This window comes from Diachasmimorpha longicaudata, chromosome 12, assembly GCF_034640455.1.
Source record: "Diachasmimorpha longicaudata isolate KC_UGA_2023 chromosome 12, iyDiaLong2, whole genome shotgun sequence".
Classification (NCBI taxonomy): domain Eukaryota; kingdom Metazoa; phylum Arthropoda; class Insecta; order Hymenoptera; family Braconidae; genus Diachasmimorpha; species Diachasmimorpha longicaudata.
In genome coordinates, this window is record NC_087236.1 from 4,705,955 (window position 1) to 4,721,575 (window position 15,621).

Here is a 15,621-nt window from a genome sequence, read left to right on the forward strand (position 1 = left end):
TTACTGGACACCCCAGTAATTTTTACCCCACCATCGTTACTCCCGAATTACGAAACTTTCACATTATTTTTACTGACAAATTTTTTTAATGTACTAATGCTGGTGAAATGCTTCGTCGTTTGCATAACAAACAGTGAAAGAGTCGACGAACACAAAGAGAGCGAAAAAAGAAATTGCAATTTAAAAATTTCTAAAGTTGGCCCATACTCGGGGGTGTATCACGTGTATTCCCATTGGTTGGATTTGTTACGTGACTGGTGTCTGTGCCACGTGCTACTGTTCATCATCATCAGTTACATAAAGCAAGGTATGCCCACGAGGATAGTTGCATTGGGTTTAACAGTATTCTCAAAGGTAAATTGGAAAGCGGTCGGGGATTATTCATATTGTCCTAGCCACAGTATTTATCCTCTTATTAGCTGGTTAATGAACGTTTATGTAACACTGAACCTTGACTATTGAAAACAGAGAGTTGTGAGAGTAATCAGGAGAAAATGAGGGGATTTATTCCCTGAAGTTATGAAATTTTATGATATAAAAATTCTAATCTCTGTTGAGCTTATCCTATTTCATTTAACTTTATTCTACTTCTGCAAAATCAAAATGTCAATAAAAATTAAAAAAAACGCTTCGAGGGTGCGACAAATATATTTTGTTTAAATAAAAAATTGATGGGAGTAGACAAATGCAATAGAGAACATATAATTAATCATAAATGTCATAAGACAGTGATATAAACGGATGAATAATCAGACAGAAGGTAATGGAATGTTGATGAACCTCAGATGTCCTCAAGAATGTTTATAAAAAATATAAAATTAACACAAAAAGGAAATTGTCTCGGTAAAATAAGTCAAAGGAAAACCCGAATTCCATTGATTTTTATTCCATGAAATATTGTCAATTCAAAATTTATTTAAGATAAACGTAAGCTGGGAAGTTCGTTAAGATAATTGGTCGAATTGATAATAGAAAATTAATAGGATATTCGTAGGCAAGTGCTTCCCATTGATATTCATAGAAATCTATTTGCAATTGTTAGACTTTTCTCAAGGGATCTGGTGGGAGAAATTTCCATCGAATATTCTGTTACGCAAGTCAGTGGTTATACACCCTGAAACCTGGCCAAACTCATTGTTTGCAATCTAGTATTGCATTCAGCGGAAAGTTTCGAGTTTCAGTAAACGTTGATCTTGGCTCCTTATTTCATCGAGAGTGTTACGTGCAGACTAAGGAAATCATATAACATTCATCAGAAAAATGTTGACTTCCGCATGCAGTGAATCCTATAAATTACTGAACTTTAAAAATTGCCTGTGGGAATTTTCCATTCCCACATCTCATAATGAGGTTTTCCATTGTTTGAAAATTCCGGAAATTTTTCGTTCAAAAAGTTCGCATATTACAGATTAAAATATATAAATAATACATATAAATATATGTATAAATATATATATATAAATAATATTATTCGCAATATGAATAAATTTCTGCAGAAATCGAGTTTGAAACTCGTGTTTTTTCCATTTTCAATTTTCTCACGTAGAAAATTTTACAACATTACTTCACATTGTTCTGTTCGTCCTCCTGAATATCTGAACAGTAAAATTCTACAGATGCTCATTGTAACTCGTATAAACCCTGATTACAGAAGAGTTCTCTAATTGTTACAACTTCTGATTTACAATTCATTGAAGTGTTCATTAAAACTCTTTAACTTGACGAACTCCATCAACTGTTGGTAATAAAAAAAGTTTCCTGATGAATTGTACCCTACACTAGATGAAAAGTTACTGATTGAATGTCACGTGCATACCACATACACCGCTCGACAACTGGGGCCGTCCGTGAACTACTCAAATGCTCCTCAAATCCTTCCTTTAGGTCGTGGTAGGAAATAAGAACTGGCCGACATCCCGCCGACACTCGGCCAACATTGGCCGAATGTCGGCCCACTGTCGGCGATACTGCATTTCGAACCAGGGGAAGGCAGCGATTATGATCCTGAGAGGTGCGTTGATTAAATGATAATATTCGCCTACTTTTCGCCATTAGCAATTTCCCCTCAAAATCGTTGATGCACATAACTTTACTTTGCCGGGTGAATCCCTCTACTTTGCGCGATTTTTTCACTCTCGTTTTACAGTATTAGACTGCGTCTTTCATATGGTACGTTTGAAGACTCTTTGAATTAATTCATTCATCGATTCGCGCATTGAAAGCTCGCAACGCGGAAACTAGTTCACTGTGCAGCTTCGCGAATCTTGGAAGGATTCGGTGAAAAGAAATTCCTTGAAATACGATGGGGTAGGAAAAGGATCAATTACTGTACGCGAAAGATCTTTTAAAAATCGTCGGAAGAATCATCGAAAGATCTTCGGAAGATCGTCCTGGTGACCCGAAAAATTAAGCGCACAGTTGGGGAATGAAATATGACTAATTACTGCTTTAGAAAATTCATCGAACTTTAATTAATTAGTTCTCACGAAGTGAAGGAGATCGGGAGATCGTGCGATTATTTCTCGCAGAGAGCGATCTCCACTGGATTTTGAATATAATCTCCCTCGGTTTTTAAAATCCCTCTGAATGAATGTGTTGGTTTTATCGTACTTGTGATAATATTTACAGTTTGAAGATATACCGATGATTGTTTATGGCCCCATACAGCAGTCCGGTGAATAATTGAAATGTGGCTCTCTCGCATATCGAATTTCGAGCTGTGATCGAACGTGAATAGCACAATGTGGGAGGATTGAATAAACATTGCTGCAGAGAGGGAAATATTAAATAAAAATTACGGAATTAACGTTCACTTCATCCCCTACGCAGATTACAAAAACAATTTCAGGAAGTATTAACACATAATATACAGAATATTAAAAATAAAAATATAAAAAAGTAACTGCTGTTAATATAAATTTTCTCGACATTAAACGGTACGGTAATTTCTGCTAAAATTTTCGCTTCTCGTCCATTTCGCGTCGGAATCGCGAGGAAAAAATGTGATTTTCATTAAATATTTCTCTGACCCTACCCCTTCCCTTCAATTAACCCATTAATGATTCACAATGATAATTATTTATAATTATTATAATTATAATTATTTTTCTCGGAGACCCAGTCACTCCAGAGAATGAGGAAACGGTACACTGGGACTAATTGTTCGTATTCAGTGCTAATTGTTAATGAATGGGGGGAGGAGTAGAGAAAGGACATTTGGATTTTGAGGATCCGTAAGGGCCTTGAGAATTAACGAGATGGATATTGTTTATAAGAATTTATTTATTTATTTATTTACCCCTGTTTATTACTATTAATTAAAAATTTTTTTTCACAAAAAGTTGTTGAATATTTTTTAAAAATCGCGTTGTTACTGAATTTCGTCTGACTATTCGACTTCTAAATTCTTTCAATCACCGATTTCCACTCGTCCAGAATACAAAGAACACTCGAAAAATTGATGAGCATTTTAGTGGCCGGAAAAGGGAGAATTTCAAGGAGAGTGAGAAATTCCCGAGAGCACGAGGAACAGAATGCCGGCTTCTAATTGGCGGGTAAGGTCGGCCAGATGGGGGAGGGAATATATTGAATGCGCAAGGGAGAAATGTCGGAGTGCGGTGGTTTTCGTCGCTCAACACGTCCATATCAGTCCAACTGGTACCACGATAACCAGTCGCCGAACAGTTGCGGCGCGACTTTCAAAGCGCTCGCAAGCTCTACCTTACATGTGCATCCCTCCACGAGCGCGACACATGTTTTTTTTTTAATTCCTGGGGTTGTTTGCGGGGAGTACGGAAGTGAGGAGAGACTTTTAATTGATTGCCGGAGGGGATGATGAAGGTGGTTCCTGACGTGTGGACAATGTCATTGTCATTATGGTGAGTCGAATTTATTTAATTTTCGACATGTGCCGCCGCAAAAAAATTTACACTGAAGATCTGGATCTGGAATCTTTGGAACTATTCTCGAAATATCCTCGGAGGACCCCTCCGATGGCCCAAAAGGGTTTTCTGGAAGATTTTTGAAAGTCAAAATTTTTATGCAAAAAGTAACTGGATTTTACTTTAAATTTTACATTAAAAATTTTTTTTTTCTTCTGGAGAGGTTTAAAAATATAAATTGGATTTGGAAGATCGTGTGATGAAGCTTTCTGGATCATCAGGGAGATCTTCCAAAGATATTTCGATGATGATGAAGTAGTTGACTTGTCTTTCAGGAAGTTTTTGAGGAATATCTCCGGATCTAGAGGAGATAGCGAAATTTTTATGGTAACATTTGTTGTAGAACTTAATTCTCTTCGAGAAAAAATTCTACAAAACATTTTCCCATCTTCGTTAATTTTGAGATTTTTAAAAAATTAATAAACGCTGATCAATTAATAAAAAACAAATCAATAGTCAAAAAAAAGTTATTTCATTGTACCATTTCTACATATTCTGCCGACAAAAATTTAAATAAACAGAGATGACAAACATTTTCTTACACTGAAGTAAAATTTGAAAAGAGATCCTGAGGACAATTCTCATATCTCTCTAGACTTCGAGATATTTATCTCTGAAAAATTCATCCCCAAGTTGAGGTGAATTGTCTCTACTTTCCACTTCAGGGTAAAATCCTATTTCCTTCTTATTTTTTTTATTTTGACAAATGTTTGCATAAAATCGTGACAAAGACTACTAACATGAATATTTACTTTCTCCACCGCGAGCCCTGCAGCTTTTTATTGTTTCCAACAAAAATATTTTGACACGAGAGGATTCTCTAATGGAAAAATGGCAGTTGGTACACGAGTCGCTGTTGATATTTTCTATTGTCCGTTATATTTGAAGCCAACAATTGCTCGTCAATGGAATGAAGCCTCTCATCTGCTGGCTTTCTAGTCTGTTGACACGTACGTTCGATTCGATTCTCAGTGAAATTTTTATCCACTAGTGGAAAAAAAATTTAATGTCATTCGCCAAATGGTAAAACGAAGCAAGTCACTTGTGACTATCAATCGTTTTTCGTAAATATCTCGGGACCTGAGGGAGATGGGTAAATTTGTATAATGACCTTTATTACGGAGCAAATTAAGACCTACAAAACATGTCATAACAATAATCGCGCTATCTCTCTTAGATTTGGAGATATCGCCAGTGACATATTCGGAGATTTTTCGCAGCTTGCGCTGGCTGGAGACACGTTCCAGTGATGAAATTCAATTTAATTATCTTTATTTCTCCCCGAGCGCGTTCCATTTACCAAAACCACCCTATTCGTCTCTTAATTAATGCAAACATTTACTCATTCCAACATTTCACTGTTCGGAAAATACAAATATGGATTTTAGTGATGAGAAATGAAACGCTGACATTTTATTCATTTCCTCTTCGTTGAATCAAACTTTCTCGTTGTTATGACCAACGACTCGTTATTTGTATCTCATTTCACGCTCGAATGATAAAAATATTAATTGGATCAATAGGAATCTTCATGCAAAATTAAATAATGTGTGAATGTCCTCGTAAATTTGTAAATTGTTGAATAAACATTTTTTCCCGGGAAAAAAATGAGCCCCAGAATTTTTCCGGTAATTTTTATCTAAAATTATGGATAAAATAAACGACAGACAGTTGATCGTATCAATCAATAAATCCCTTGATTACAGATTTATTCTTAAAAAAATTATATTTTATTTGAGAAACATTAACGTTTTATTAAAATACTAAATTAATTCTGAGCTTAAAATTAATGGAGTCATCACTTCTATTGAGCTCAATAGAGGTGATTTCAATTAAGAAATTTATATTAGAGGTAATTAAATCGGGGAACGTCGACAAGCATTAGACTAGTGCGAAAATATAAATTAAAATATTGAAATCTACAATAAAAATTATTTGTAAAGACAAATTTTCGCAAAAAAAAAATTATAGCGTCTCGATAAATCCCGTTCGATCTCCCCGCGACGCGGAAAAATCTCGAACGAAGTGAACATCAATCATGCGATTATTCTCGAGTGCACTTCCCCGGGCGTGTGCCGTAGAGCATTAATCGAGTGTTCGAATCCTCGAATTAAATCAGTCCGACCCACCCCGACTTTCGTCTTTTAAAATTCATTAATATTCACCTCCGTCGCGAAGGGCACTCCAGTAAAATCTCCTTGAAATGGTGACCCAAATTCCAGGTCGACCTGATCGAGCGTTCGGTGGAACGAGCCCGAATCATCGATGATCTTCGCTGATTACTAATTTCCTCGGGACTGAGATGTTATTTAGTCGCGGGAACGACTGAATTACAACTGGTTATCGTTGACTGGCCCATAAGGGACAGTATCCATATGCACTCATCGAATCGTTATCCCTCGGGGTGGCACATGTTTGCGGAGAAAATAGGAATGGATCTGTCAGCTGAGCAGAAGGAGCATTCGACTGAATATTGTTTGAATAAATTTTTATGCTGCGGGCATTTTGATCTGTGTCATTGGAACGGACTTTCTGATGGGGAGAAACCTATCTTTTTGACGGATTCGTGTTGTGATCGAAGTCTCGGGAGTGGGAGGGAGAAGGGGAGGAAGGGAGGGAGAGAAATATTTTTTAAAAATTACCAAATGTTTGATAATTACGGAATGATGATGAAGATTCGATAAAAAATGAGGAATGATGCGATAAAAAATACGGAATGGAATTATGGAGTGAATTGTAATTTTGATTCGACTCGTAATTCGATTCGTAATTTTTCTGGAATTTTGCGAAACGATTGAGACATTTTTTCGATGTTTTTGGTGATTTTTATCTGATTTTTTTCTGTTAAAAATTGTGATATTGAACGTTCAAAGTCCTGAACGCCGTATTTATTTTATTAAAAAAATTTCCCTCATGTCCACTCTCCCACATTTGCGACATAATTGGAGGGACACTCGGGTCAAGAGTCTGGGATTTTAAATAGAGGGAATTTATTTCATTTTCTGATCGTTTTATGACAACACGAATTGATATACCACTGAATTGATATCAGGAAAACCATTAATCTGGGGTTTCGGTGGTCAGATATGTCAGAGAGGTGGATAGGGGTGGTGATGGAATAAATTATCTGGTCACGTTGGGCTGATGTTTGTGGTTGTAAATCGTCACTCGGAGTTATCATTAATTCTCATATTTAATTGGATTTAAATTCTCAGAATTCGCTGATTTAAAATTAAAAAATCCTTCATTTAAGGGAATTTTCCCCTCTCCCTAAATCGCCCTCAGTATCACGATCCTCAAAATCGATTATCAACGGTTCCTGACACTTCAATTTTCAGATAAAACGAAATAATTCAGAACTTCTCATTTAATTTTCTGTTTAATTACAAAAAAAACGAAAATAACGTCATTTTTCCAGAACTAATTACATCAAACTGCAACTGCGGCTGCAATTTAAATGAGAAAAATTTCCTCGTTAATTTCCCGGACTCTTTTGGGTACATTAATGTAATAATTAACACAATATCAATTAATATGATATTTCAAATGATAATTAATTAATTTAGATGATGAATGTGATTTTTTTTCGTGTTTTTTTCGTGTTTTTGGGGGAAAATAAATAATGGATGATGTGAAAAATAAACATTTAATTTAATGAGCGGTTCCCTAGGTCCCCACAATGTAGATCCTTCCGGATGATTTATTGGCCGAGTGGTCTAACGGACCAGTTGAATATTTACCTGCAGTGAAAAAAAAAATACGCACTTGAGCGAAAACCACTTGCGTATTTGTTCTACCGCGCATCAGAGCAGTCACGAATGAATAACTTTGGCTCTTTTGCCGCAGGAGCTGGCAATGGACGCGCCAAAGGGATTCGTCCGAACAATGTATTTATGTACTCGAAAGAAAGTAGAGAAGAGTAATAATCCTCCACACATTCACTCCCTTTGCCATTTCTTTTCACAAAAAATGAGGGAGAGGTGAAAAAAGAGGGAAAATAACTGCGGATGGAAAAATTGGGGCCATAAATAGCGAAACTCGGGAATAATGAACTGAAATACAGTTTTCAGAATTTTGAGGCAGAATAAATTCACATTCACGAAGAGTTGGAAGAGTTGGATAAAAATTATTTTGAAAATCGGGGACAAAAGCACCGGGGGAGACGTAAAAATTTTTATTTCGAACGTAATCGATGAATTGAGGTAAATTTAATGAAATTTGTGAGTTAGAACTGAAAATTTTGATTATTAAGAGATTTTGGAACAGGAAAATTCGCGAGAAATTGAAAACTCTAAATTTTTTTTTTCTAAATTCTACCTCAGTCGAATCTCCAAATGTTTGTTGACTTCTCTCGGAGTAAATTGTGTCAAGATTTTCTCGGTTATTTATCCAGTATTTCTTTCAATATGAGAAGCAATTTCGATTTTTAACAACAAAAACTTCCACTCCCTCAGGCGTTAGTGTTCACAACAGGAATTTTAATTAAAAATGAGCAAAGGAAAGAGTTTAAATAAACAAAGCTTATTCATCCACTAATTCTCAACGTTGCAGATACACAAACTATTTTGCATATATAATTTTAATTAAATATAAAACAATTCGAACAATATTTCCTAAACATAATTAATATTTTTTCTGTTTTTAACTTTTCAAAAAAATATATCATTTCAAATTAACATGATATTTTCAATCAAACAATTTATTATAAACAATAATCGACTCATTAAGTCTACTACAGGAATAAATATTCAATAAAAACTTGATGTCTTTTGCATAATTCCAGAGCAAACTGCGAGTTTCCTAATTTTTCCTGAATTTTTCTTTCCCTGAAAACTATTGAAATTCGAGATCGAATAATTTGATGATGTTTCGATGATTATTAATACACACACACATACTGCACATACTGATATTAGTATATGAGTGACTGCAAAATCAATTTTCAACAAAAATGCCATCTGAGAATTTGGCTGTCAACTCTCTGGCTGATCTATCTTCACAGAGTGTCTAGAGATGTGAGAGAACAAAAGCAGGGTAGGAGTGAAGGCCATTGAGTTGACACTAAATCACGGGATATTTGAAGTGATTGTCGGCACGTGTATGTACTCGACGAAGGTAGTAACAGTATTCACATTTTTTTTCTCAATGAAAATTCCTGGACAGCCATTTTCTCAGGCAATTTAGGGTAAATGGTTCCAGTGGTCTATCACGTCGTCAGCTCTGGTATTTCAAATATCACGACAGTTCCGAGAATTTATTGAGCGGGAAATATGATTGGCATTGTTATTTCAATTGATGGGACAATTTTCTAACACCAATGAACACTGATTTATTGAATAATACGAGGGGAAAATCACATTTACACCGGCTTGTGCTACGATACGCGAAGACAAATATTCAGTAAAAATTACGTTGAAGTTTCGTAATTCGTAATAAAAAATTCTATAAAAATTAGGGAAGGTCTACTGAAGAGTACAGAACCCTTCGTAATTTTTTCAGAATGTTTCCTATTTTTTATCGGACCCTCCGTAATTTTTATCGGACCCTCCGTAATTTTTATCAGACCCTTCGTATTTTTTATTGGACCCTCCGTATTTTTTATTGGACCCTCCGTATTTTTTATCGACCCTTCGTATTTTTTATCGGGCCCTTTACGTCACTCAAAAATTCCCAAACGCTCCCGTAATTTTTATTGAACTATTTTTTTCCCTGCGATGTTATTAATTTATTAACAACATTATCATCCACTTTTTTCAATCATAAGTGCAAATACTCTAGAATAGTCTAGTCCATGAAACGAGAAAAAATATAGTTTTATCGGGTCGCGATGCTGGAACAGGAAAAAATGTCAACGAAAGCTGTTGCCATTTCTGGAACAAACACGCAGCAAACAATGAGAACAAATAGTTCGTTACTGGCTCAAGTATTTCATCTCACAATTGGACGAAGTGCAATTCACTGTTATCGGTTTTCATTCGTGCGTAAAGTTTGGAAAGAAGTAGCTGCCGTCACTCGTCTCCAGCGAAAAGTTTTCCCTTTTATCTCCCGCGTATTTCATGAAATCCAAACTGCAGTTTTAACTTGGTGATGAGGCGGGTGTCCATCATCTGGGAAGAGAATTTAAAGGAGTTTTCATACCCCTCAGTTGAATCTCCAGTGATAAGAGAGAAAATGAATTTCAAATAACCCAAAAACACTTTGGTAAAAAACAATTAATAGTTTCGTTGCAAGTCACGAGAGTACCAGAAAATCTATAATAATTTTGAAGCACTAGTGGTATTTACGATGCGGCGAGAAATTTTCTCGAAAAAGTCAGTAATGAAGCGGTAAAACGAGGTACGTGCCTCTTACCACGCCTCAGTTCTCGATCGATAAATTATAAATGGAAAGAGATATCGAAATGGTTCACAGATTTTTTTGCCGCAGCACGAAAGCGACAAAAAGTATTTTATAATAAATTCTGACATTTCGTATTTTCTTTCAAAGAAAGAAATTTTCTTTTCAAGAAAGAAATTTTCTTTGTCAGTAGAGAGTAAATTTGATCGATATTCAGTGATCGATTGACTGCTACTCATCGATTTTTTAATCACAAAGTTGTTCTCATTTGCAAAAAAAAAATATTATCATTATCTGTCAGATATTTATTAACCTTTTTGTTTATTTATCAATTAATTAAATTAAATAACACCAGGAAAATCATTTCGTCTATTCGATCCCGAAACATTTTTATGTTTTTCATTTCACAGTGAAATTCACTTTTCAAATGACTCGGTATTTTTTGTTGGGCACAACAGTGGAGAGGGCCTGAGATAAATGAAAATTAAATTTCCAAAAACTGTCGAATTGCAGTGACCACGCGATCGCACCATTTGCTGACTCGTCATGACATTTTCAGCAACAATGAACCCCAAACCATCATTGTAACCGTCATGCAATTACCTCGATAGATTGGAACAAAAAATGGAGAAATGAAATCCATTAAAATCGTCCCACTGAGTGCACCCGTCGCCTGCGGTGGCAACCTGTAGAATTTTAATAAAACCCTGAAGCCCTGAATTGTCATCCATCGAAATTTGTCGATTCAATTGACACTAAACTTGTGCTGTCAGGTCACTTTCAAATCGACGAACAGAAATATTCGGCATAAATTACTGTGCCATTTTTTTTTATTTATTTATAGTGAAGGAGCTTATACTGTAGGTTATTGACACTGTTATTGTATTATATAATTGTTTTGTACATATTTATTTTCTCTATAAAACATAATTTGTTAGATTTAATAGATACAATTACCATTTTTTTTTTAATTGACACATTTTGTCTATGAGCCTATGCACATATGCGTCGGCCATTTTTTTTCTGTAAGAGTTGATGTGCTCCATTTTCCCCAGTTTTTAAAGAGGTCTGATCATTGACGGAATTTTTTACTGTATCATTTGCACGAACTGAAAAATTCAGTAAAAAATACTGTACCGTCCGTACGGAGAGAAAAAATTCAGTATAAATTACCGTATGATTTGGAGAAAAGATAAAAATGAGTAGAAATTACCGCACCCAATTATAAAACTTGTCGACTATTTAATAAAAAATACTCGACTATTAGAGAAAAATTACCCAACAATTAATTCATTTCTCTCGAATGTCTAGAAGATAAATTTGATTAAACGTTACGGTAATTTCTACTCACCTTTTCTCTCTCCATATGAGTCAATTGACAAGTTGAAGGGATTCGTTGACAGTCAATTTGTCAAAGATGTGGTTAAAGTTTTTTGACCGCTGAAATACCCGAGAGTAAAAAAAATATGTCCTTGCTCCCAGTGACCGCGACCTCCAGCTATCGATTGTCCCATTTCACTGAGATTGTGAGAACGTGTTTTCCTCTGGTGCCATGTATTCTCCTTCCTCACTTGTGACCGGGGTGAGGTGCTTTTAATGGGTCGAGGGAATCACGGAATGAGTGAATATGGAAAAACTAAATTAAAATGAAATATTGAAAATGGAAAACGTGATTTCCTCAACGCGACGGACATCAACAGCTCAATTCTCATATTTAAATATTGCGCATAGTAAAATTTTTTTGAAAATCCTCGAGGGTGAAATTTCCACCGGAATCAGAAGTATTTCATATATGAAAATAGTTGGGAGTTGTATGGAAGACGCTACCAAAGTGGGATGCGGTATCATGGACTCATTCAGGGAATTTCCGACCACTTTTCCAAATTTTTTAAATAATTTATTTCTTTAAAAAATCCCTCGCCTTTGCGCTGGGAAATTTAACCAAAAAAATTCACCACAAATCATTCCTCAGTAACAAAACTACCCCCCTAAAATATTCAATAATTTTAAACCCCTGATGGTACTACAAAAACAAATATTTAATAAAAATTACGAAACGAAATTTTTTTTAGACGATTCAGATAAAAATTACAAAATATTCCAGAAAAATTCTGCTATAGTTCCCTAAAATTAACAATAATTGCTCTTCGCTCGACAATTACCCCAAAAATATATTATTATTATCAAATATTTCCCTCACTCTTCATCATCGTCTAAAATGATTAAACAGGAATCGAAAACACATAAACCAATTCGATCTCAACTGACTTTCCCTCAGTTTCCAATCTCTCAATTCACCCCATCATCAATAACTGACCTTGAAAATTTTCCCTCCCTTTACCATGTGCAGTCAAACATCCAAAACTTCCGACTATCAACTAGAATCCCCTTTAATCCCCCTAACACCGATTAATGTGCATTAAAACAGTTGCAAGGACCCTCTGGGAATATTATTTCGCGTTGATTGCTCATTAAAACTCATCTCCAAACCTCCAGACCCAATTCTGGATCACCTCGTTCAGTGGCCAGTGATCAACTGGCTCCAAGGATTATTGAATAATGCTGAGAATGTTCAATCCGGTCACGTTATTCCTCGCTGCCCCTCCCCTCCTCCCTCCACCCACCCCCTTTGTAGTAGGGATATAAATACCATCATTATATTTCCACAGGCTCTACCCTCAACCCCCAACCCCCGGGGGGAAGTTAATATCGTCCCTGTAACTTTGCAATATCCTCGTGACTGAACTCGCATATTGAACATTCCATTTCATGCAGTTTTCGTTTTCGTTGCGAGTGACTAGTTGAGATGACACATGCACTCTTTGTACCTGAAATTGTGAAAATATTCAGTCACTCGGAAAGGAAATGGAACTTGGATTTTTTTGAGAAGTAGAAAATTGTACTTATTATGATTCATGATGTACTGGTGGAGAGAAGCAAAGGGAGATACGACAAAGACTCCAGGGGATACGGAACCGCTGTGGGCAGACGCCAAAATTATGTGTACATTTTTGCTTTGGAAAAAAAATTCTTTGAGTGAAATTAGAGATTTTGACTGATGGTTTTGACGGATGTTATACAAGAGCTCTCCTTTTTTTTTGATGAATTAAAACAATTTTGTTTGTGGTAGACGTTTTTTTTTATTTTTAAAATTTTAGGAAGTGAAAAAAAATATTTTTTTGGTTGGTTCGTGTCCATTTTATATTGTTATGTACTTAAAGTACATTATTATAGCTCTTCTAGGTATAATAGACTTGAATCAAGTATGAAGTACAGGAGAAACAATTTTTTTTATAGTGAAAATTCGGTGGAACTTGAAATTTCACGTTTGAATCCTCATTTAACTGGAATTTCATGTTGCTGGCCTCATAATTACCATCGAATTAGTCACTATTCATATCCATGTCATGGGATTGCTAATAACACGCATCGTCACACGTAAATTCATAGGAACTAATCGTATCTAGACTACTTAGTCCATCAAAACTTTCAATCACAAACTTGGGGCAATTCCGCTTGAATATAATAATGCAACGATTCAGAATTACTCTGTACACATTCATTTCATTCCACTCGGGCTATTCTTCACTCTATCTCGTTATATTTCAGCCCACTTTATTACTCATCTCGAACAGGTTAAAAGTTTCACCAACTGGAAGCAAGTAATTTAGCAATTGCCGATTCCCAATTCAAAGAAAAAAAAGAAGGAAAACTGTGAAGTTCCAGTGAATTACTTTAATTAAAATTGATATCAGTCACGAGAATTTGGCGAATCCGCTGGAAATTTTGTTCAGTTAGACGAGAAGATTTCCTCGAGGTGTAAAAATTTCCCAGAAGTCTCTAGAAATTTTTACAGATTTTTTATAAAACAATTTTAAATGACGTTTAAAAAAATTGAAAGAAAATTTTTAAAGGAATAATCGTTGTGTTGTAAAATTACGCGATATTTTTGACAAAAAAATTCTCAGTTGTAGAGGAATTTAATGGTAAGATGAAGAATATTTTGAGAAATTTTTCCAAATTTTTGGAAAATTTTTTACAGAAATCAGGAAGAAATTCCCGTTTGCGTATAAACTTTTTACAGAAACTGTCACACGACAATTTTAAACTCAGGAATTAATTTCATCTGGATTTTTTATTTATTTATTTGTTTAAAGTGCTGGAACCCAAGAATAGGACTATTCACACTATCTCCATTTTCCATTTTGCATATATAATTTTCGCTTAAAATATTAAGTCGAATGATCCATTTATTTTGCAATTTTTAAGGTAATTACATATTTAAATTACATATTTACTCTATATACTATTACTCTATATATAGTTGAAGTCTTTACCCTCCGTGAATGTGTTTGTACTGAGAGAAGGAGTTAGTTAACAAATAAAAACTTCAAATCACCCACTTCGCAGTTATTTTCATCCGATATAATATCGCAACGATTGAAAACTCTTTGTAGACATTAATTTCCCGGCAATCGCAGAATTCATCAGTCCATCCATCTCATTATATTTCATTCCACTTTATTACTTATCCCGAAGAGGAAAAAAATTTTCTTCAGCCGGAAGCAATCAATTTGAACTTCCCTGACCCAGAGACTGAGTCTAGAGGTTTGAGGGTGGAGTGGGTCCGCCCCAATTCAGTGTTATTAAACCGTTTCCACTCGTAAAGTTTATTCTGGGCATATACCATGGGAGAAATATTTGAAATTGCAAAAGAAGCTTTGCGTCGTGCATTTGCTCCCGTGAGGCACCAGTGGAAATATTTTTTAGTTTAAAAAATAACGCGCAGTAATTCCGATCTGACGATATGGAAATTATAATAACTTCTGGGACATTCTAATTCCATTCAGAACTGCATTCGGATTCGAAATTGCAATGCGTCGAGGTGAAAAATATACTGTTGAAATTTACAAGAAATTTTTGATTATTGTTAACATTATTATTAAGATTACACGCCAATAATTTTTCCATAAAATTTGCAGGACGAGAATTGGAAAAATTTTAATGTTGTTCTCGGGTCAAATAGTTACTCGACAATTTTTTTTATTTGTTTAAATTTAAAAAAATTTAAGGTGAAATTTCTAATGAAATTTCGGGGGATTTTCAACAAAAAACACAACGTCACAGATATATTTCCATTTTTTTATATAAATTTGCTTCTGACATTAACAAATTCCTGATTAGTACTAATTAAATACAATAAACTATCTCAATCCATCAGTCTATAACGATTATAATTATTTAATTATAATTATAATAATTATTATTTTTATAATATCTAATTGAATTTCTATTTGTTTTATGAAAATCCTGTTATTATTTACGATAAATCATTCAATTTTGG

At 34.9% G+C, this 15,621-nt stretch overlaps 1 protein-coding gene across 2 annotated transcripts in view; it reads left to right on the forward strand.

Annotated features, from left to right (window-relative positions):
- The first annotated feature begins 3,557 nt into the window (after positions 1 to 3,557).
- Positions 3,558 to 15,621, forward strand: part of LOC135167778 (PDF receptor-like) — a 31,324-nt gene continuing 19,260 nt past the window's right edge. Inside the window, exon 1 of one of the 2 annotated variants that reach the window (XM_064131299.1) lies at positions 3,558 to 3,878. The gene's annotated coding sequence lies outside the window, so the exon portion shown is untranslated. The remainder of the gene's footprint in view (positions 3,879 to 15,621) is intronic. The other variant, XM_064131300.1, reaches the window with a different exon arrangement.